This window comes from Equus asinus, chromosome 19 (genome assembly GCF_041296235.1).
Source record: "Equus asinus isolate D_3611 breed Donkey chromosome 19, EquAss-T2T_v2, whole genome shotgun sequence".
Classification (NCBI taxonomy): Eukaryota; Metazoa; Chordata; class Mammalia; order Perissodactyla; family Equidae; genus Equus; species Equus asinus.
In genome coordinates, this window is record NC_091808.1 from 16,305,894 (window position 1) to 16,331,358 (window position 25,465).

The 25,465-nt window shown below is 40.4% G+C and overlaps 1 protein-coding gene across 2 annotated transcripts in view; it reads right to left on the reverse strand.

Moving 5' to 3' along the window:
* The window catches only part of ACSL3 (acyl-CoA synthetase long chain family member 3), a 74,440-nt gene that overhangs the window by 40,534 nt on the left and 8,441 nt on the right, over positions 1 to 25,465 (reverse strand). Inside the window, exon 2 of one of the 2 annotated variants that reach the window (XM_044751417.2) lies at positions 12,644 to 12,701. The exons of the other annotated variant lie outside the window; for it this stretch is intronic. The gene's annotated coding sequence lies outside the window, so the exon portion shown is untranslated. The remainder of the gene's footprint in view (positions 1 to 12,643; positions 12,702 to 25,465) is intronic. 2 annotated transcript variants of the gene reach the window in all.

Genomic DNA, 25,465 nt, shown 5'->3' on the forward strand with positions numbered 1-25,465 from the left:
GAATACTGTGGGAGGAGAGGGCTGCTGCCTTATAAAGTGGTTGAGAAAGGCGTCTCAGAAGCTATGAGCAGACAGTGAGAGAGAGGCCCATATGGATTCGTGGAAGAACATTCTAGCTGAGCCCAGGGAGGAAGGGGGGCAGGGAAAAGAGAGGAGGTCAGAGAGGATTTGGCGAGAAGGGGGCCAGATCCTGAAGGGCCTGGCAGGCCACCGTGAGAACTGTACTGAAATGAGGGAATCCTCTGATTCACCATAAAAAGGATGACTCCGCTGCCACGGGAGCAGGGAGACGAGTTGGGAGCCTTTGGAGGGATAGGCTGTGAGATGACTGTGGCTTAGACCAAATGAGGATGAAGGAGGTAGTGAGAAATGACCTGATTCTGCCTGTTTTGAAGCTACAGCCTTACACACAGTGAGAGAAAGGAGTCAAGAGTGAGAGAGAGGAGTCAAGAGTGACTCTAAGGTTTCTGGCTTGAGGCGTTGAAAAAAAAACTGAGGTGTCATTTACTAACAAAGGGAAGAGTGCAGGAGGAGCAGGTTTGGGGAAAGAATAGTTCAGTTCTGTGAAAGGTAACTTTAGGAGTTCTCAGCACACTGATGGCACTGACAGCCATGAGACTGGCAGAGATGGCCTCGAGAGTGAGAAGAGGTGCAGGGAGCAGATCGTGGGACATGACCACAGTTAGAGGACTTGAGGAGGCAAAGGGGGCATGAGAGAGGGGTCAGCGATGACAGACGAAACCAGGAGGGTGTGGTCACAGGAGGAGGATACTGACCAGATTTACACGTGTTACCGGCAAGCCAACAAAGATAGTGACTGAAATGCAAATAGAAACGCCAAGGAGACGAGACTTCACACTTCACACCCATAGGACGGCTATTATCAATCAAACATAAAATAACAAGCACTGGCAAGGATGTGGAGGTGGAGAAACTGGAACCCTTGTGCACAGCTGGTTGGGATGTAAAATGGTGCAGCTGCTACTGAAACCACTAAGAACCATGACAGGATGGTAGTGGAGTCACAAAAAGCCTGATGTTCAAATATGTAAGGAATGGGGTGATAGATGACTATAACAAGAAGGAACAGTAAGCAGTACGGTCTGAAGGCAAAGCTTGGAAGACATGGCAGTATTGTCGCAGAGGCAAAAGACTGTTAAAGTAACCAGACTAGGCCCAAGATGGAGTCGCTCATGCTAAGCGCCACGTCAGCAAACCAAACCTTAACAAAGGGTCTATGCTCGGCTCTCCCAGGAAAGACAGGCCAAGGTCAAACAACCAGCACTTGCCTGCTCGGCTCCAAGACTTCCCGTTGCTCCATGTAAGGCAGTAACCCTGCTTTAACCCATGAGCAAATGCCCAGTCTAACTCCCTTGTTCCTGCTCACTTTGATCTATAAAATCTCTTGCCTTTGTACAGCTCTTTGGAGCTCTTTTTTATCTGCTAGATTGGATGCTGCCCAATAATCGCTAAATAAATCCTATTACATCAGTTAATTGTCTGCAGAAAATTTTCCTTTAACTGAAAACAGAAAACGATCTAACTCAATCAAAGAATGGCCAAAGAACTGACAGATCCACAGCATGCACAATTACGCAGCCATCACAAACATGTCAAATGTACATGCAACTGACCTGGAGGGACTTCCATGTAACTTGCCAATTCCATTTAAAAAAAAAATGTATATACAGGTACACAGGCTTTATGTTTGACTACAGAAAAGGTATGGACAAGTCAGAATTCTTAAGTAATTATCTCTAAATATGTAAATGCAGTTATAATAGGTCAAAGTACACTAATTTTCCACCACAAAGAATATGATAACTTCCACCTTTACTATACTCTCAGAACTGCTAATTAAAGTAACAAGATGAGTCAAGTTTAACAACATTAAATGAAAATGACCCATCACTATTTATACAATGATAGATGAGCAAACACTAAATCTTAAAATGTGAAACTGTGTAACCAGCCAGCTTCAAACCCTAAAATATGTTTTTAGAACATTCTGTGTAAATGGTCAATTGGGTTACATCAAAAGAAGTTATTTACATCTTCTGTCATTTTAACTAACAATTGTTTTAGATCATAATGATCAAGTCTAAGGAAAATCTTTCCCTGTGTGGCCTCTATTACCTGAGAGGAAGAACACAGGAGATGTGGGGAGAGTGGAGGAGCAGGGAGGACAGACAGGATTTTGTGTCACTGTCAGACAGCTGAAGATAGAGCTGGGGTTATGAAAATAATTGTGCATAAAGTAATGGAGATTAATGCCCACCTACAAAATCACCCTCAAATGATACCCTACAGGGATATGAAATTCTGACATTAAGATAAAATTTAATGTTTTAAATGGTTACTAAGGAGTATTAGTAATATCACAGGCATACGACCTATATTAACTCCCCATTTTTCATTACAGGCAAAAAAAAAAAAAAAGCTATGAAAAGCTTCTAGAGACAACATGTATTTCAGTAATGCAAAAAAAAGTAAACGCCTGAATTTATGAGGGAGGGGGCAGGAGGCTGCCACAGGGATCATATTCATACTAGGAAACGGTTCTACCTTCTTAGCTCTGGTTGCTGCTATCTAAACACGGAAACTTCAAGAACCTCTTAGACTCAGGGGAGATGCAACACAGCGGCATTTCAATCCATTAACCTCCACAAGCTGGAGGACTGAACAAGGAAAATGGGAGCCACGCTCAGAATCTAAGACTTGTGCAGAGTCCACAGGAGGGAAGAGGTCAGTAACGCCATTATATTCACTCTGCTAATACAGCAGGTCTCTTCTGCCCCCACACTCACCCCCATCAGGAAAAGGCACCTCAACTTCCAGACCAGAGGAGGAACCCCAATACTTGTGGGTTCTCCTATAAATTCACTGAGAGCACAGTGTGTCCCAGGAAAGAAAGGAGGTGATGATAAAATGCTCCAGAGGGGACATCTTGATACCCCACAGACAATATATTTCCTGGTTAATCTTGCCCACCACCCAATCCTATTTCCTCCTCTGTGTTTTCTGTGCAGCCTACAACACCCAAACATGCATTAATACTACGTAACTGTTCATATCTGAAAAAACATACAGCTGAACATTTTACTCTAATGAAGTATAACTAAGCGGATTGCACAGCGATGGACATCAAGGAATGTGTATTCTGCTAGCATAAATGTGCCTAAAATTTTTCACCATACTTGCAATAAATGGGAAACAATTCTGAGTAGCAACCAAGCAAGCACTGCATAGGGAACTTCATATTATCTCATTTAATTGTTACAAAAACCCAACTTCAAACAGACTGTGCCCAGAGACACTTACACCTAACAGATGGGGAAGAATTTTAACATACATGTTTGACTCCAAAGCCCACCCAAACTTTCCAACTCCCCCAGACTCCCTAAACTCTAGGGTCAACACTTCATTGTTAGTAAAAAAAAAAAAAAAAAAAAAAGGGGGGGTGAAGATAAAATAAAACAGAGTCCTTCACTACTTTAGAGACTCTCCTTTAAACAAGACTAAGTGACAGTCACCTTCATTCTCCAGAAACTGAAAGAGTCCCTGATAAATTATCCAAATAACTTACACTGAAATAAGAAACCATGGTCAAGAAGGGCAGAAAGAAAGACCTCCTCCCCAGAACTAGGCTCTAACAAGCTGTAATGGAAAACGCACCCAGCAACTAGGGTCTGCCATCAGGAAAGAGATTCTGTGGAGGTGGGACCCTGGGTCTGATGAAGATGTTTGCCTCTCTGCTTCCCATATAATAAAAATAACATGAAAAATACATATCTAGTTCAGAATAGTTTTAAAACATTCACTGACTGTATGCACTGCAGCCAAAAAAAGAAAGAAAAGAAAAACAGACCCAACCGTAGAAAAGTTTTTAATTCATACAAATATCAACGAGTTAATTTATTCTGTCTCAGTACTGCATAACACAGTGATTCTCACTCTTCCTTTACTGAAGGAAAGCTGAAGCACTTTCCCTTTCTAAACCACAAATATTAACACAATCTTTAACAACTTTGAAGATTTCAGCTCTGACTTGAGGCATCACTGCTCTATGAATGAAATTCGACTGTACGGCTGAAAATCGAGATCATTAACCCCATGTAAGCACTTCCTTAATACAACAAACAAAAAGGTCAAGGAATTCTGGACCAGAAAGTCAATTAAAGACATTCCTGGAAGATTGAGTCATATTACCATCTGGATTAGATGGTCTTTCAATTCACAACTAGGAAATTTGTGGAGCAAACAGTTTGGTCTTTTTCTTTTTAAGGCAATTATTAAAAGTTAGTACTTATTATAACCTCAGAAAATAAAATTTTGGCCCTAAAGACATATATTGGAAAGGAAGGAGGGAAGCAGAGAGGGAGGGAGAAAATTCAGCAAGACTTTCCCTGAATACACTTAAATTAAAAATTGAAAAGCAGCTCACGAGCCAACCGCCCTTACACAGCCCTCAGTCACCCACCGTGACTGTTTCACCTCTTCAGTCCTCTTATTACACTAGCTGAAATAACAGCAGGGCTCGCGAGAACTCTCCTTAAACCACAAATACAGTCCCCTGACTTCCCTAACCATGATCCAGACACATTTTTCTTTCAATCTACTTTTAGTCCATCTTCCTTTTCTAAAGTCCAAGTCAGATATACTAAAACAAAAAAAAAATGCTAGGGGCCAACCCAGTGCAGGGGTCTGGAATTGGCCACCCCAAGATATGTCTCTTTGGCATGAGGATTATTTGAGGCTGATTGCTTTTGATAAACTGGGACAGGGAAGGAGGCTTTGAAAAGTAGAATTTACTTACCCTTTGTAAGAGACATTTACATTGTAAAGGAACTCTCCATCCGTAAAGATATCTCCAGAAACTCTTAATCAATGGGGAAGGCAAGGACTTAAATCTGCATTTGTTTATTGTGCTTGTCTGGTAACCTCCTGTAACTGACTACCCTCCCCCTCCCAACGTTGGCATTTCCTTCAGGATTAAGCATCTTTCCTTAGGCTAGGAACTGATTGCTGCGCTCACCTGTGACCGCCCAGCTCGAGACAATAGGCTTGCCTCCTGCTACGCCCTGTGAGATAGCAGACCCACTACCTGCTATGTCCATCAAGCGCTGTGCCAACAGGGCAATCTTGTGACTTTTGTGGGAGGGACATTTCAATCATATGTGAAATACCCCGTATGGGGGTATACAACCACTCTGTGCACCCCACTTCTTTGGTGCCCTTTCTTCCTTCAGGAAGAAAGGCCCCAGGCCATGGTTCCTCATAAAGCTTTGTTTAATTTTCTCTTGCTATTCTGTCTCATGTGAATTTAATTCGTTCTCCGGCCAGATGAACCCACATTGGATAGAGGAAATGTCTTCCTCCCCTACACCAGTGTTGGAGTGGTTAAGTTCACACGCTCTGCTTCAGCGGCCCGGGGTTCACAGGTTTGGATCCTAGGCACGGACCTACGTACTGTACATCAAGCCATGCTGTGGCAGCATCCCACATACAAAACAGAAGAAGATGGGCACAGATGTTAGCTCACGGCCAATCTTCCTCACCAAAAAAAAAAGAAGAAGAAAGAAAAAAATGCTGGGTCTTGACATAAAATCAAACAGGAAACAGAAATTAGGCAAGGGAATTTATACCTTTTTCAGCTTGCTACAGAACAGAGATTTTAAACAGATACATGCACAAGCATACACACAAACACACACACACACATGCATACCCACATCTCAGCTCTGCCACTAATTACTATGAGACTTTGTCCAAGTCACTAAATCTTTCTTTTTTTCCCCTCCCCAGTACACAGTTGTAAGCCATTTCAGTTTCTTCTATGTGTGATGCTGCCACAGCATGGCCTGATGAGTGGTGCAAAGGTCTGCACCCAGGATCCAAACCAGCAAACCCCAGGCCACGGAAGCAGAGCAGACGAACTTAACCACTTGGCCACGGGGCCAGCCCCCTGAGTCACTAAACCTTAATCTGCTCACCAATAATGTCGATGGAATTCAACTCAACCTATTTTAAGACTAGACTCTACTGATGCCTAGGGCTCCCAAATCTATTAGGAGGACTGACAGTCATCAAACAATGAAGATTTAAATCACCTGAAGAACCCATTTCTGTCTTGTACATAAGGTGCTTTCTCTCTTTTTTGGGGGGTGGGGGGGCAAGAGTTCCCCTGCTTCAAAAAAACAAGCAAAACACACTCAAGGAGAGGATTTCTAATTTCCATTTCAAAAATTCTAACATTTTCCAATCAGATCAGATTGTCTCCACGGTGGGCAAATGAACAGGTACAGGAAGGGGGTGAGGACAGCTTTGCTCTTTTTCATTGTGAATCATGTGAATGTACTATCTAACCAACAAAAATACTTTTTAATATTTAGTCTAAAAACACTATGATGGGTGGTCTATGAGGATGTGCAGGTGTTTGACAGACTGAGCCAACAAACATGGGATGGGCTCAGATCTGGGTTCAGTTTCCTGACAAGTAAAGGAGCACTTAACTGCTTCAAAACAACACACGCGCACACGCACGTGTGCATATGCACGCAGGCGCACAAACACACACACACACACACAGCAGTTTTAATGCACTGGCCAAAATCTGGTTTCATATACTTATCCCAACCCCTTGCATCTATCTCTGTCCACACGGCTGAAAGAACAAGTCAAGGACCCCAAAAAAGGAAACTGCCAGATGGTGCTTCCTTAAGTAGACAAATGTGTGAAGCTGAAGGTCCGCCAAAAAAAGCAGCTAAGTGGACTTTTTACACACCAAAGTGTCCTTTCACTCTTTAGAGCTGCCAGATTTAACAAAAAAAATACACGATGCCCAGTTAAATCTGAACTTCAGATAAACAGTGAACAAATTTTAGCGTACGCATGTCCCATGCAATATTTGGGACACAGAGTAAAAAGTTATTTGACTTTTATCTGCAAGTCAGATTCAGCTGAGCGCCTTGTATTTTACGTGGCAGCCCTACTCCCATCCCCAGTCTACCACAAAGTGTGACAATTAATTAGGATGACCCACCACTCTGGTTTGCCGGGGACTGCGGGGCTTCCAGGGACATAGGACTTTGAGGACTCAAACCAGGAAAGCCCCAGGCAAACCAGGACAGGCTGGTCATCCTCCAATCACTCATTTCATGGGTAAGCAAACAAACTGCAGCCTCGGCTCCACCACCCACCTTTCTGTACCTTATTTCCCCATATCTGTCATCATTTATCTCATGCACAAAATTTAAAGTGAGGACAAAATGGAATGTGGTCCAAATAAAGGACTTTGGAAAAATGCAAAGGCATTATAAATGTTAGCTATTAGCATAGCTAGTTTGGGTACAAAGTTCTGTTTCATGCAGAATTTCAAAGCAGACGACTACTTTTTTCTTTCTATGCCTCATTTGATCTACTGAAGGTACTATTACTTGAACACTGGCTTCACTGCACATAAAAAACGTTCAAAAGACTTGCTCCTTTTAGAACTATGGCAATAAGCTTCTGATGCTGGCCCCCCATTTACTCACGTGTAACACGAGACCAGTCCCTTTAACATCCCCAAGTTCCAGATTCACTGTAAAACTGGGGTGACATTACCTCACCAAACTCCCCTTAGGAACAAACAAGGAAAGCAGGTGAAAGAATTCCACATATACTACAAAATACGGTGTATGTTTTAATAGCACTTTAAATGTTGTTGCTTATACAAAACTATGAATACCAATATTTTCCTTTTATCTTGATTATTTCTTACTCTCACAGACTCTGAAAATACTGAAGTCAATTCAACTGTACCCTTCCTGAGGGCTCCGGCTACAGAGCCAAAGAGACTGGCTCTGACACTTAGCTCTACTATTAGATAAATCACCTTTCTAAGCCTCAGTTTCCTCATCTGTAAAATGTGGAGAATCATAGCTGTACCATTTAAGATTATGAAGAGGATTAAACAGTTAATAGGTGTAAAGGATGTAATACTTGCCTCATAATAAGCACTCAAATCTCAGCTGCTATTATCATTGATTCAGGCTTAATACATTTACCATTTTAAAGGTTAGAAGGGGCTGAAATCATATATCCATCCATGAAGTCCCTCATAAAATAACAGTAAGCAAAAAGAATGATAACGATACTTAACATATCTTGTATTTGGAATCAGTTGTCTTCCATTTAGCCTCCCTAGTTAGGTAGTCAGTTTTGGGGATTTCTCTCCATGAGCTTCAGTTAGATGATTACAAAATTATTTTTGTTCAAGAAAATACACATACTAAAAATGCTTTTTTTCTCATGTCCAGCCCTCCATGCTAAAATTTAAACGGCCTTAGATTTTATGACACAGAACTGCTGAATCCTACTTTCTGGATCGCACTCCAGTCTGAGAGGCAGAGAATACATGTGGAATATAATTCAGGACCAACTCTGCTTAACCAATTCAACTTACACAGCCTCCAGACACCTAAAAAGGATGACCCTCAATAAGCTTCCCCAACTCTGAAGGTTTCATAGTCTTAGGTCCACCCTTAGCAACCTCACGCCACGACCCAGCAGCACAGGGGGCGTACTCAGAGATGGCTATGCAGCCCATTCATCTACCTCCTTGTCACCCAACCACACACACCGCAACACCCATTCAGGCTTCTGAATCATTCTGCCTCAACTTCCTCATCTATGTGAAACCTATTCCTACTCTGCTTTCTACTTACCCTTCCCAAGCCACATACCCCCCCCTTCTATTATTATATCCAAAAGGAGTGATACGAAATTCTCTATAAAGAAGTAGAGCTTTTGATTAGAATTCTGTTCAAGACTGAGTCATTGAAGGGGACCAAGGGGAATGGCATGTGCAGTCACCACATTATCCAAATGGTAGGGCAGGAGCCCCACTTAGCAGCATCATTTTGATATATTTATCAGTCTGTACTAACTAGCCAAGAAGTGAATGCCTTGACTGTATTAAGACAATAATGAATAGGACCATTTACCCTTTAGTACTACTCCTTATTTATTCCAATTATCTCCAACAAAATGGTTAAAGAGAGCCAACTGTATAAATATTTAAGGAGAACATGAACTATTAGCTTACATAAAGACACCAGCTTTGCTACTCGGTACTAAGGGCCTTAATTCCAACTCAGTCCAGCTGAGCACTATTGTTAGTATTAGAGGAAACCGAGCAGACAGCCTAATTTTGAAGTGAAAGTTGTTTTACTTGGATTAATAACTTCACTTTTGAATTTGCCTATTTTCTTCCCTAGAAAAAAATAAAAAATTAAAGAAAACTCAAAGGCCAGGGGCTAAATATAATAGTTCCAAACATATGAAATATGTCAGCAAAAGTAAACGTGCTTATAACAAAGTAAATATGAGGCTTAAGAAAAGACAGTTCTTCAGGTTAAGTCTAGCCTCTGAGAACATAAAGAGATTCAAGTGTCTAAATTAAGATTTTCAAGATATTTTTAAAATGTTTACCTCATCTATGACTAAGAGCTACAACAGCTTAGAATAATTTTGCATCTAAGACTATCCAATCTAAGTCTATATCTTTTCTCTTCATTTCAAGGATTTATCACTTGCTCAGTGAGATTCCTCACATGTTTTCTTATCTTTTCCTCCATTTCCCTCCTCACTGTAGAAGCCCTTCTTAGCTGTATCTTGGCATATCAGTTAAAAACAAACTTAAGAAAAAGCAAATACCAAATATAATTAGAAATTACAAATATATTGTGGGAATACATATAACTACAGGATAAATTACCTGCATCACAACTAACATTATATCAACTTCATTATTTGTACTACCTAAACATTAAAATAGTTAAGAATAAGGTTTAAACATGCAGTTATATCCTTTAATCAATATTGAGTCCTTTATTGTATTTTATTTTATTCATATAATCTTATTCATTTTTTTTCCTTTTTTAATTCTTTACATAAAATATTTTCTTCTTCCCATAAATTCTCAATTATTTTACCATAGTAAAGCTTTTCCTAAACAACAGGTTTTAAAAGAAAAGCTAGTGAGACAAATAGTTGTCTTCCCTCTCCTCGCCTCCATTCTCCAGTGTGCCCAGTTTTCTGACCTCTGCAGTTTTTCCTTAAGTGTTCAAAAACTAGATTGTGTTTTAAAAATAGAAAGCACAAGAAAAAGGAATCCCCCACCAGTAGCTATGAGAAATACTTGGCCCAACTCTAAGGGAGTTGAGCCAAGGGAGCAGAGCAGCAAACCTCCTGCTGTCCCCATCTCCTCCCAAACTCCTCAACCAGACCATGTTCATAGACACAGGAAAACACTCTGACCCCTCTCTCTACCGCAGGGCTGGATGCACAGACGACACTGCGCCTCCCTCTGAATGTGGAGCACTGCATCTTCACGATGAGGGACCAAGTCCTGGAGGCCATCAAATTGGCCTACTCCATAAAATATCTGAAGATAAGTTACTAGAATCACGTACAGAATATACCTTTTTTAACCAAAATAACTGAACACCAAGAAAAAAATAAGAGTAATGAACTTGCTGTGAATCTGTAACACAGATTTAAAACACAATATAACAGCTATAATAAAAGCCTAAATTTATTCATATACAATTCTATTTATTAATGTTCTCTCTCAAATTCTCCATGTCATCTTTAGACAGACTACTAAATAACACTAAAATAAAACTCTATAGCTTCTCCAGATTTTTTTAAGGAGTTTAAAATGCTTCAGTCCAACAATTACACAAAGGACAAGCACACGAGTGAATGAGCTTCAGTTTACATCATTTCTTAAGTCAAAGGACTTCTGAATATGGTAGTTCCCACACATGAAGAGGTGGGGTTCTAAGTTTTAGAACTCAAAACAATGGATTCCCCAAAAAGTCCGTGAAATTCCCTTTACTTCATGGCAGAGTTAACCTACATAAAAATGACAAAAAATTTCCTTCCTCTTTTTGGATACCTGATCAAGTTTAGGCAAAATTATGAGAGACAAAGTGACCTTTGACCTTTGTCACTTTGCCGTACCATTTTTTCCCATGTACCTCCTTCCTCCCTTCAGAACAGATGCACTGAAACTCCAGAACCACTCCTCCGTCTACCCCATCTGGCTGACCCTCTATAAAGGCAACACTAATTGCAGTCATTTACATAAATGCCTTACTAGTTAATGCCTATTGTTTAGTATTCAGTAAATTATCTCTGCCATTTCAATTTCATTATAAATCCAAACTCTGTTGATCCATTCTTAGCTAGAAATTCAAAGTCGGGGGTTTCCATAACCCACTAATCACTAAAAGAAATCTGTAGAGAAAGTACCCTGTTCCAACGTATTTACTTAGTCACTTCAAAGCACTCTTGATCTAGCCAAGTGTATCCCTTAAGAAGACGTAGGCAAAGAAATGTCTAAAATAAATCAAAGCGAAGGCACACCAAGGAGCAAGGCATAGTCCTGTGTGCATCACACGTGCTGCATTAAAAAATGGTAATCTTAGCTACATACCTAAAAGGCCTGGAAGGACACACTCCAAATTCTAAGTAATTCCTAGCAAAAGAATCGGACAGACAGGGAAGTTTCCCTTTCAGTTACACACCCCTACACTGTTTACAGTTTTTAACAACATATTATTTGCGTAATTTCTTTTTAAAATCAGCAGAAAATGTAAACATCAGTAAATTCAACTCCTGTGGACAAAGATTTTGGAATGATCTTCTGAGAAAAGATGATGTCCACAATCATGATTCTAACAGGTAAAATGCTTATTGCCTTTATATTCTCAAAGCACTTTGCCAACACACACTCTTCCTTGTAACAGTTCTATACCACTTTACTTCCCTTTCATAGACTGCGAAAACCTTTCAGATCCTTTGATCCTTCGATTCTTGCCCCAAAATTTCACAAAGTACTGTAAGGAAAGAATAAAACTGTACTAGATTTTACCCCATGACAACTGTAAGGGACACGCAGAACTTTCCGTAGATTAACAAAACGCCCACTGCTGCACAACTTCTGTTAAAATGTCCAGTCAGAAATTTAAAATAACAGTAACCCAAATTTTAAATGACCATCACGTGTTGAAACGGTAATACCAGTCTAACTAGTGCTAAACTTCACGGGGCCTGCTGAGGGGCCGGCCCCGTGGCCGAGTGGTTAAGTTCGCTCCGCTGCAGTGGCCCAGGGTTTCGCCGGCTCGGATCCTGGGCACAGACATGGCACCACTCATCAAGCCATGCTGAGGTGGCATCCCACATGCCACAACTAGAAGGAACCACAACTAAAATATACAACTATGTACCAGGAGGGATCTGGGGAGAAAAAGCAGGAAAAAAAGAAAAAAGATTGGCAACAGTTGTTAGCTCAGGTGCCAAAAAAAAAAAGAGGCTGCTGAGCTCAAACTCTGGCACAGGTACTTAATGAAATGCAAACTGAGGAAAGGAAGGTAGATAATACTGCTGAATAACACGGCTTAATGTTCCAATGGGTTTGTATGGAATTAAAATTAGTATGAAAAGTACCTTCTCATAACTTCCATAATTCTACAATCACAGAATGGGAAAAATCTGAAATTTTTTTCTTTCACAGTTTAGCCACACTTGGTTCTAACTTAATACATTTTATGCCTAAAATAGAAAGATTTTGTGATAAAACTAAGCATTTTACCAGTTGACAAGGGCAGGAGGTGCTAGTGCCTTCAGGATAGGTGCCTTTGTTTCAACACCTGTCAAAACAAACACATGAGGACAAGCATTACTACACGTAGTCTGGTTAATCAGGGCCAATGTCACCCTTCTCCTGGAGACAGTTCTACTTCTAAACCTCACAGGAAAACTTCTGCCGAGTTTTTCTATAAACACCATCTATCACACTAGCAAATGATATTTTATCATGCAACCTTTCACTGAAAAAGCATATTCCACTACACACCAATGAGACTGGCCAAAACACAGACATCACGGAACACTGGTGAGGATGTGGAGCAGCAGGACCTCTCATTCACTGCTGGTGGGAAAGCAAAATGGCACAGCCACTTTGGAAGTCAATTTGGCAGTTTCTTATGAAACCAAACATACACTTATCACATGATCCAGCAATTGTGCTCTTTAATATTTAGCCAAATGAACTGAAAATTTATGTTTACAGAAAAACTGCACGTGAATGTTTACAGCAGCTTTATTCATAATTACCAAAACCTGAAAGTAACCAAGACGTCCTTCAGCAGGGAAACACACAAGCTGTGGTACACTCAGACAGAGCAATATTATTCAGATTCAATTCAATATTATTCACGCTAAAAAGAAATGGGCTACGGGCTACCAAGCCACGAAAAACATGGAGGAACCTTAAATGCCTATAACTAAGCGAGAGAAATCAATCTAAAAAGACTACATACATATGATTCCAACTATACGACATTCTGGAAAAGGCGAAGCTATTGAGACAGTAAAAGGATGAGCAGTTGCCAAGGGTTAGGGATAAAAGTGGGATGAACAGGCAGAGCTCAGAGGATTTTTAGGAAAGTGGAACTAGTCTGTATGATACTAAAAGGGTAGATTAGATGTCATTACACATTTGTCATAACTCATGGAATGCACAGGACCAAGAGTGAACCCTGACATAAACTAGGGAATCTGGGTGACGCTGATGCATCAAGGGAGGCTCCCCACTTGTAATCCATGTACCACTCTAGCGTAGGATGCTGACAGTGGGGAAGGCTGTGCAAATGAGAGGGCAGGGGGTGGACACGAATCTCTGTGTCTTCTGCTCAAATTTGCTGTGAACTTGAAACTGCTCTAAAAAATAGTCTGGTTTTTTTTTTTAAAAAAAAGGACATCCAAAATTCTTTTTAAAAAGTATATTGAATGTATTCACATTTTGGTGGTCAAGAAGAATAACTACTGAGACTTACAAACAGTATTTCACTCTGTATACAACACTTTTATACATTATCAATGATTTTCTCAATCATTTATGAAGCAGATGTTAGCTGTCATTACAGTCATTTAAAAAATATATTAACATCAGCCCAAAGTCATAGAGCTAGTTAGCAGAGCTAACATATTTTTTAATCAAAATTCAGCACACTACTGCCTCATTATTTATTTCCTCATTCTCTACCAGGCAGCCAGATACACTACAAAAAGGTTAGGCCTAAAAACCAGATATATCTGGGTGCAAAATCCTTGCTCTGTTTCTTACTATCTATGACTTTAGACAAGTTCATTCATTTACTCATCCATCTGTCCATCTGGGGGGAAAAAATCTTACAAAACTTACTTGTTATTTCTTGTGTCAGTTTCCTCATATATAAATTAGGACAACAACGTATATAAACAATTCATATCCATATTTGAGGAATTACTATAAATAAAAAAGACAACTCGATAGAAAAAATGGGCTATGTAAACTCAGAAAAATTCCAAATGTCCATTAAACAGGAGCAAAATGGTCAATCTCACTAGTTATTAAGGATATGCACATTAAAACAGTATCATTTTCCTCCCCCATCAGATTCTTTTTAACGGAACAAAAATCACAAGTATCGTCAGGGGTACAGGAAACAAGACAGCTTGGGGCACTGCTGGGAAGTGCAGCCACTCTGGAGAGCGATTAGGTAGCATCCAGCAAAAGCTGAAAATGTAAATTCATAGGACCTGACAAAATCCCTTCGAGGACCTTTTCCCTGGAGAAACTTTGGCACGTGTGCATACTTAGTTTACCCTGTTTTGTTTTGTTAATTAAATGGTCCAACGTGACAGGTCCTAGTATTTACTGGGCCTTCAGTAAATGCTGAATCTCCTCCACAGCTATTTACTACATGCCTGCTGGGCTCCAGACCTAGCTTCTCATTCTGGCAATGAGACAACAGTATCGCCAAGTTCCTACTCCAGGGGTAGACACTGACAAGACAGATCATTCGGACATGGCAGAGACTAGTGAAGAAGTACACAGACCTTATTAAGAAAACAAGCAAACGCAGTTCTCTGTCTAGGAGGGGAACAGAACGTCAAGGAAAGGTGACTATAAGTTGAGAAGACCCATATATTTTGGCCAAGTGGACAAGAAGAGAGGGAAGTGCAGGCAATAACAACAGTGTTAGCAAAAGCACAGAGGTATATGAGAAAAGAACTTAAGAAAATTCTAAGTACTTGAGGAGGCTTTCCCAGATCATCCAGTGGGCCCTAAATGCCATCACAAGCATCCTTACAAAAGAGAGGCAGTGGGAGAACTGACGCACACACAGGAAGGCAATGTGAAGACAGGGCAGAGAGATCTGAAGACGCTGGCCCGGAGACTGGAGTGATGCCACCGAACGCAGCGGTCACCAGAAGCTCAAGAGGCCAGAACAGAGTCTCCCCTCAAGCCTCCGGAAGGAGTGCAGCCCCGCCAGCACCTGAATTCTGCCCGCTGATGCTGATTCAAACTTCTGGCCTCTATTAACCATAAGAGAATAAATATCCATTGTTTCCAGCCGCCCTAGGTAACAAACACAGCTCCTCAGGCCATTGCCCTGTACACCACCGGTGCGAAGTGCTACGTGGCAGACATTACCCGGGGCTCTGAAGAGCCACCCAGATTTTTATGCAGGAGGATGGCATAATCAGATCTCTGTTCCGTAATATTAAATCTAGTGCCAATGCTGTCAATTTATTGATGGAAAAATAAACCAGAAACAGAAAGATGTATCAGAACCAAAAATCCAGACAGAAGATGAAGTTCTGATCACCAGATATTTGAGAAAAACCACCATGACGAAAGACAGAGACAAAAACAAAAAGAAAGGAGGGAAAAGGAAACTCAATGGAAACAGACAACATAGGAAATAGGGGGAAACTTGAAATATGTTTATGTAATTAATATTTTCCAAGGGGTAAGAGAGGCTATTACATCCATGAAACAGGAATAGGATGCTATACAAAAGCATGAAAAATAAGAAAAAGCTCCTGGAAATTAATAATAACACCTGAAATTAAAAAGCCAATAAATATATTAAAAATAGCTTGAGAATATTATCCCAGAAAGGAAAGCAAAAGCAAAGAAGGAGAGAACAAGAGTCAAAGATTTTTTAAAATAAGGTATCGAATTAGTCCAAAAGATCCAAGATATACTAAAAGGAGTTCCAGAAAGAAATAACAAAGAGCATGAAGAGGGAGAGACTACTGAAGCATTCTGGAATGAAATACCCAGAGCTGATGGTGACACCTAGTCTTCAGACTGAAAGGGCCTGCTGAGTGCTGAGCAGACGAACGGGGGAAAAATAACTGACCTCTAGACACAGCCCTGTGAGTTCCCAGAGCACCACGTCTAAGAATATCCTAAAAGCTTCCCAAACACAAAAACCAGGTCACCTACGAATAAAGCTGACCAACAAACAAGGATACTTTTCAGAATAAAAGCACGTGCTACTATAAGATATAATGCGGGAGTGTTCCAAACAAACCAGGATATATAGTCACCCTTCCTACAAAGGAACAGGAATCCCATGCTAGCATGGGAAGTCTTAGCAACACTGGAAGGCTACGTACAATGCCTTCAAAGTTCGGAGGGAAATGAATTTTAATCTAGAATTCCACTCCCAGCTAAATTCCTGATCGACTACAGGTAGGATAAACAAATTATATTATATAGATATGCAAGGACTCAGAAAACTTACATTCCACTAACAAACACTGCTAAGAAATTACTTTAAAAAGTCCTCCACTGTATGCACATATTCCTTTGATAAAGTTTTAAAGACAATATTTTCAAAGCCAGAATTGATTTGTTTTATAATCCATTTTACAAGAGCTAGTATAATGCTGATTCCAAAATCTGCCATACCACATAGGATAATCTCTCTAGCAAGTATGAGAAAAATATCCTCAAATATCAGCACGTCTAATCCAGCAGAGTTAACAGAATGACACACCCTGACCAAGCATGGCTTACTCCACAGCACAAAGATGGCTCACTGTCAGGAATTGGGGTGCTCTCCAACACCAACAACCAATTCTGATTCCCCAGGTACCAACGGGGTGTTCAACAATTCAATTCTGACACTAACCACCCAGCGTTAGCGCAAATCCCACAGGACTCAGTCCCACAAGACTGTTCCCCACTTCAGACACCAGTTGCATATCCCCCGCCAGCTATAAACCAGGGATTCCCACAATCCCCTCCTCAGGTTCAATAATTTGCTAGAACAGCTCACAGAAATCAGAAACACACTTTACTTATGTTTATTGGTTTCTTATAAAGGATACAACTCACGAAGAGCCAAATGGAAGACGTGCACAGAGCAAGGTATAGGGGCGGAGGGGATGCAGAGCTCCCAAGCCCTCTCCAGGTGGACGTGTCACCAGGACTTGCCACCACCAGGAAGCTTACTGCACCTCATCATTCAAGAGTTTCTACAGAGCTCAGTCTCCAGCCCCCTTACCCTTACAGGAGGTCAAGGGTGGAGCTGATCTGAGAGCTGCAAACCCTCAGATCTCTCAGTCTTTCAGGCAACCATCCTCATCCTCCAACTATCCGGGGACCCCACACCCCCACCCCCCCAGTCACTTCATTAAGGTAAACTCATGCGTGAGCAAAAGGAGCTTTTAGGAAAAACAAAGACGCTCCTATCACTTAGCAAATTCCAAGGGTTTTAGCAGCTCTGTGCCTAGAGGCGAGTAAATATCAATAATTAACTTTAAAAGGTACTTCTTACTCAGAAACAAAAGAAAACTTCTTTAATAAAAGCAGATGTATCAGAAACCAAAGGCAAACTCACACTCAAAGGTAATTTCCATGACAGTCAGGGACAAGACAACGAGGCCAGCTATGACCCTAATTATTGTACACTGTTAGGAAGGGTCTAGCCCTGTAACCACTAGCCACACGTGGCTGCTCAACACTTGAAATGTGGCTTGTCCAAAAAGATGCGCTCTAAATGTAAAATATACGTGGGACTGCAAAGACTTAGTATGAAAAAAAGAATGTAAAATATCTCACTAATAGTTTTTATACTGATTACACGTTGAAATGATATTTTGGATATACTGGGTTAAATAAACTATATTAACGTTAATTTAGCCTGTTTCCTTTTATTTTACTTAATATGCTCACTAGAAATTTAAATTACATACATGGCTCACATTTGTGGCTCTCATTGCGCTTCTTGTGGACAGCACTGCAGTCCAGGTAATGAAATGACAAGAAGAAATGAGGAGGATGAATACCGGAAAAGGGGAGAGAAAAATCACCACTATTTGCAGATAACTGGCTGTCTGACAAGATCCAAAAGAATCATCCGAAAAATATCCAACCAGAGTGGTAGAATTCACTAAAATATATCTGGATACTGGGTAAATAAAAGAAATCAACAGTTTCCTATCTACTAGTAATAACCAGTTAGAAAATGAAAAGGGAAAAGATCTTAGAACAGCAAATGCAACTTTAAAATACTTCCTGTACACAACACCTTAAACATATATGTATCTATGTATGTATGTTATGTATAACATGCCACTGACAGATGCTAAAGACCTGCACATATGTAAAGACACACTAGTTCCTGGGTAGAAAGGATAAACATAATCCCACCAAAATTAACCTATAAACCAAATGTAATCCTAATTAAAACCCTACTGGGACTTTATTACTTGTTTGTTTTGTATGATTACTTGATATATGAATTCCAAAGTTTACCTAGAAGAAAATATTTTAAGATTAGCTAATAATGTTTAAGAACAAGGATATTTAGTGCCCTATTAGACGTCGAAACTAATGCTAATTGTTCTGGTGTAGAATTTAAAAACAAGAAATGGTCATGAGACTTTTATCTTTGACGATAGTGGCATTTCAGATCAGCCGGTAAAAGACAGATTATTCAATAAATTAAGCAGCATCAAAGAAAAATCAGAACTGAGCCAATGGCTGAATTTAAGTCCTAGAAAGATGAGCAGATCCCTGAAGCAAACAACCAGCCTAGCGATCCTCTCTTTCCCAGCAACCATGTCCCAAAAAGGAGCTGTGCCTGGGTCTCTTTTCTGATCATAAACAATCTCCCGTTCCATCCCTGCAGCCTGCACTGCCCACGCTGGCTGGCCTGTGACTGCTAGCAGCACTGGTTCTGTTTAAACTAGGTGATGTCACTGTGCTCCCATCTCTACCCTAGCAGACTCTGGCAAGCATGGGCATCCACAGGGATCCAGTGTCTATGACCAGTGAGGCCTGTCTCAAAAATATAGACGTGCTGGTCCAACCTATTCTCTCCAGAACTTGGAACTGGGATATGGAATGGGAGAGAATTAAACGATGCTGAGAGGACAGCCAAAGTAAACTCGCCCTTCAAGGCGCAGCTGAAGCTTCATGTGCAATTCTCCTTGGTCCCACAGACAGGGCCCAATCAGTCCCTCTGTGCAGATTCCTGCCTCCACTCCTGCCCACCATAGAGACACAGGAACGAGCAAGGAATGAGGACTCATACATAGCTTGAGACAGCTGGAAAACAGGAAATATGGGGGACGTTAGAAACAGAAATGGAATATAGAAACATGTTGCAGACAGAACGAGACAGATTTTTAAGCAAGGCATTTGACCAAGTTTGTTTTTCAGAATGATTACTTGGGTCAACACAGAAGTCAAACCAGAAAGGATTCCAGGTGTATAGTTATTACAACAGCTCAAGTGAAGGATGGAGAGGTCCAGAGTCCAGGGCAGGAGATACAGAAGCAGCAGGACCAACTGCAGAAACTCTTCAAAGGCAAAACCAATAGGATATGGGCAGATGTAAAGAGCAATCTTTGAAGACTAATGTCAACATTTTTAGCATGGGAGAATGGGTGACTTGCAACAGATATGAGGAATACAGGAGGAAGAGAGATACATTCGAGAGTGCATGAGTACAGTCTGGACATTAAGTTTGTGGGGATGACCAGAATGATAGTCAGAATATTGTCAGAAATACAGGACTGGGGCGCCAAACAGAATTGAAGATGTAGATTTTAGAGTCATCACTGACTCTTTCCATACGAGAGTCAAAACCATGAATCCCTAGAAAATAGAATATTCAGTTATAAGACAAAAGGATTAAGGACAGACACAGTAAGAGCCAAACAGAAAGGTAAAGAAACCAAGAGCAATGTCCTAGAAGCCAAAGGCAGACATGAGGGTCGATGAGAACATTGTCAGGAGTGTCAAAGGCTACAGAGAAGGCGAAACGAGGTTATGATATCAAAGTACTACAGGCAGTTGGCCTGGCCTGAGACAATGCATCACACTTTCTTGCCTTTTTTATCACATAGTTTTTAAATTATATCTGTACATATTATTCAACAAGCTAGCAACTTGAATGCATACTTTATCAACATTAAGTCTACTCTTTCAGCGTTCCTGGGCTCCCACTAATAAGTATACACAGGTTATTTTGACATGAGGTGGTTGGCTTTTGAAAATTTTTCTGGTATTATGCTCAAATCTTTCAACTCAATTTAATAAACACTTACTGAATATCTCATGCCCATTACTGTGCTGGGCGACGGGGATGCAAAGATTGATTCATTCAACAAATATGAGTGTCTTCTACACGCAGGGCGCTGGGTGTGCATCAGGGAATAACACACGAATACCCCTGTCCTCCGAGCTTTCTTCTTAGTGGAGGGACACACTAAACATGCTACTCTCCCTCCCTTAGGGAGCCCAAAAGCAACACACTGTGTTTTAGACTTACCTAAAAAGACAAGACAGCAAATAATTTATTATTTCGTAAAGCAATTTGAAATTAACAAGAAACACAAAACTGTAACTACTCCCCTATAGTTAACATGGCTGTCCTCTAGCATCATACAATATAAATAAACATTATTAACTTAAACATGCACACAGTCAGCTCTCAGTCATCTGTAGGTAAACTATCCACGCATCAAGAGCAATTCTCAATACTGCGACTCATGTTTCTGGGTTACATCCCATCCAAACATCTACCACGTGATCTTCTAACACATCATATAATGTTAAGAATAAGATATTCACAAACTAACTCAAATCATCACATGCCAGTTTTACTGTCCACCGTTTTTCAAATGAACTTTCAGAGACACGCTTCCTAAGTCCAACTGCCTTCCTTCATTTCCCAGACAGAGCCAGCTAACCCAAGTTCTTCAGTCCCTTCCCAAACTCATTCATCTCTAAAGCTGCCTTCAAACTAATAAGCCTCTAAGCATGGGCCCAGCTTTTACGTACTAGTTCAGTCTCTAAACTTTAAGGATCACAATTTCCTTTTGGTAAAAACTGCTGGCATTCCAAATGTGTGTACCTTTGATATTGTATGTATGTACAATTGTTCTAGCATACTGGAAACACCTCAGATCATGCATAAAATATAGAAATTTTAAAAAATAAATAAAACTTCTAACATTCTCTTCCAGCACCTTAGAGATGAGTTGCATGCACACCCTGGAGCAAGTGTACCCTGCAAGACTAGATACCATCCTATCTTAAAGAAACTGAAGCTCAGAGGGTAATTTGCTATAGTCACAAAACCACAAAACCAGAGGCAGAACCAGGTTTGGCAATTCAAGCAACAGTGTGGTCACAAAGCCCCAGCCCTCATCACTCCTCTCTACCACATCAATCTCTTTCCTTACACAGGGGTCCCCTGAGCATCCCGCTTGACCTCATACCTCACTCCCAGCCAGCCACTACCTCCCACAACCCTTCCATCTCAAGATGCTTTTGCATAGAACAGGTATTCTTTTCATGCCTCAGAAAGTGATATACAAACTAACACTTTGAATTTCTAAGGACTGTGCTCTGCTGTCTAAATATGCATCAGTCTCCAAGTCAGGCCCAGTTTCAGAGTAAATGATGACTATAAATTCTTAGACTCTAACACACTAGCAATATGGAAAGTTACAACACAAAACGAAAATTACTTAGGAAAATATTAATTGTGAATATTTAAAACTAATGATTCCATGTATTATGGCTCATGTGGTTTAATTTCAATTAATGTTAATTTCTGTTTATGTTAAAATTTTGTCAAGTACATTTTTAAGAGTAATTCATTCTGGTTCATTCTGATTTTCTATGGAACTAAATAAACTCTTTGCTTCACCTTAGAACTCAACGACCCTGCTCTTTCCCCAAACAGCAGGTACCAAGTCCAGAGATCAAGTCAGTCTCCAACAAGAAGAGAAAAGATTTCTGTTGTTTTAGTGTCACAGTAAAAAGGCCAAACTCAAGGTCCAGAATGAGGATCACTGCAATCCCAATAAAAATAAAATAAGCAGAATAAAGTATCTAAGAATAAATTTAATCAAGGAGGTGAAGGACTTATATACAATGAAAACTATAAGACATTATTGAAAGAAAGAGATGATGACATAAAGAGATGGAAAGACATTCCAGGCACATGGATTGGAAGAATAAACATAGTTAAAATGTCCATACTACCCAAAGCAATCTACAGATTCAATGCAATCCCAATCAGAATCCCAATGACATTCTTCATGGAAATAGAACAAAGAATCCTAAAATTCGTATGGGGCAACCAAAGACCCCAAATTGCTAAAGCAATGCTGAGAAAAAAGAACAAAGCTGGAGGCATCACAATCCCTGACTTCAAAAGGTACTACAAACCTACAGTAACCAAAACAGTGTGGTACTGGTACAAAAACAGGCACGCAGATCAATGGAACAGAACTGAAAGCCCAGAAATAAAACCGCACATCCACGGACAGCTAATCTCCGACAAAAGTGCCAAGAACATACAATGGAGAAAAGACAGTCTCTTCAATAAATGGTGTTGGGAAAACTGGACAGCCACATGCAAAAGAATGAAAGTAGACCATTATCTCATGCTATATACAAAAATAAACTCAAAACGGATGAAAAGACTTGAAGGTAAGTCCTGAAACCATAAAACTCCTGGAAGGTAATATAAGTAGTACACTCTTTGACATTGAACTTAAAAGGATCTTTTCAAATACCATGTCTTCTTAGACAAGGGAAACAAAAGAAAACATAAATAAGTGGGACTTCATCAGACTAAAGAGATTCTGCAAGGCAAAAGAAACTAGGACCAAAACCAAAAGACAAACCACTAATTGGGAGAAAATATTTGCAAATCATATATCTGACAAGGGGTTAATCTCCATAATATATAAGGAACTCACACAACTGAACAACAAGAAAGCAAACGACCCGATCAAAAAGTGGGCTGAGGAGATGAACAGACTTTTTTCCAAAGGAGATACACAGATGGCCAATAAACACATGAAAAGATGTTCGACATCACTAATCATCAGGGAAACGCAAATCAAAACTACACTAAGATACCACCTTACCCCTGTTAAAATGCCTACAATCACTAATACTAAAAACAACAAATGTTGGAGAGGGTGTGGAGAGAAGGGAACCCTCATACACTGCTCGTGGGAATGCAAACTGGTGCAGCCACTATGGAAAATAGTATGGAGATTCCTCGAAAGGATAAAAATAGAACTACCATATGACCCAGCTATCCCACTACTGGGTATCTACCCAAACAACTTGAAATCAACAATCCAAAGTAACAAATGCACCCCTACGTTCACTGCAGCACTATTCACAACAGCCAAGATATGGAAGCAACCCAAGTGCCCCTCCACTGACGACTGGATAATGAAGATGTAGTATACATATACAATGGACTACTACTCAGCCAGAAAAAAGACAAAATCATCCCATTTGCAACAACATGGATGGACCTAGAGAGGGAATTATGCTAAACGAAATAAGCCAGACTGAGAAAGACAAACACCAGATGATTTCACTCATATGAGGAATATGAACAAACATATGGACAAAGAAAACAGTTCAGTGGTTTCCAGGGGAAGGGGGTTGCGGGGGTGGGCACAGGAGGTGAAAGGGAGCACTTACATGGTGACAAAAGAAATAATGAACAAGTGAAATCTCACAATGATGTAAACTATTACAAATTCAATAAAAAGAAAATGGGCAAGAGACTTGAACAGACACGTCACAAAGGAAGATATATGGGTGGGAAATAAGCACATGAAAAAGTGTTCAAAAAAATAATAAAATAAGTAAAAACAGAAACTTTTATGGTTGAAATAGAAACTTTTCATAATTTTGGCTAAAAGGATACTGAGTATTTTACAATCCAGAAACGTCGATGTAGAAAAATGAACTGTTACATACCTACAAAATCAATTTTAGAACCAAAATTATATTCAAAAGGCTAAGAACTACTGATGCAGCAGCCAGCATAGTTAGTATCTAGTAAAACCCATGGAAATATCCCAGTGAATTCCAAGTAGCAAACACACATATGGACACACAGGGGGAAATGCACAAAGCTAAACGATAAAGTATCAGACACCTAAGAAAGAAATATAGCAGATGATAAAAACCCTGAGCCAAGTAAAAGGAAGCAGAAAGTGAGATAAAAGAAAAAGGATCTGGATGGAGCAGCAGACCCTAACACTGTTGAACAAGAAAGGATTACAGACAAGGAAACTGAGCTCCAGAAAGGATGGCGTGGACAACGCCGTGCTGCCAGACCCCAAATGCTCTTCCTGCAACAACGCTGAGCCCACAAGGTTCTCTTCACTTGCTGGCTGCTCAGTCTCCCTTCCTAGTCCTAGAACCTTCCATTCATTCAACAATTACTTTCTGAGGTGAAGGAATCAATAAATAAATAAGTTTATGCAAGGTCTTAACTGCTTTTGTCCTCCAAGTCTCTGTTTTTTGCTTCCCCGCCCCCACCATGTGATCTATCCTCACAGCTTCCAGAATCCCCCTGAACAGTTGATGCCTCCATTTTTTTTTTCAGCTATGCTTTTTTTGGTGAGGAAGATTGGCCCGAAGCTAACATCTGTTGCCAATCTTCCTTTTTTTTTCTTCCCAAAGTCCCAGTACATAGTTGTATATCCTAGTTGTAAATCCTTCTAGTTCTTCTATGTGGGATGCCACCACAGCATGGCTTGATGAGCAATGTGTAGGTCCACACCTAGGATCTGAACCAGCAAACCCCAGGCCACCCAAGTGGAGCGCACCAACTTAATGACTCAGCCAAGGGGCCAGCCCCTACTGCCTCAATTTTATGTCAGTCCTGCTCTTCCCCAACTGCTCTGGACATCCTGATTTGAGTACCTTCCTCAAACTCAACTCCTTCTTCAAATCCAATCCATGTCTGATTTTGCTCAGCTGACCTTTCCCTGCTGCTCTGGCCAGGCACAACCTCTTTGCCCTCTGCTCTGCTCATTCACATTAATAACCATATCCTGCACGTATCTTCACACAGCTGGAACACTCCTGTCCTCAAGGAACTAGTATTTCCTAGTGCCCTTTAAATGACATAGGCTTTTATTTATAGGATGGATTCACTCACACACTGGATTCAGAACACCTTGTCCCTGCTTAATAAAAAACTACTTCTGAAGGACAGAGGAAAACAGAACCAAAAAAGACAGGCAAGGAAACTTTTGGAGGTGATGGATGTGACTATTACCTTGA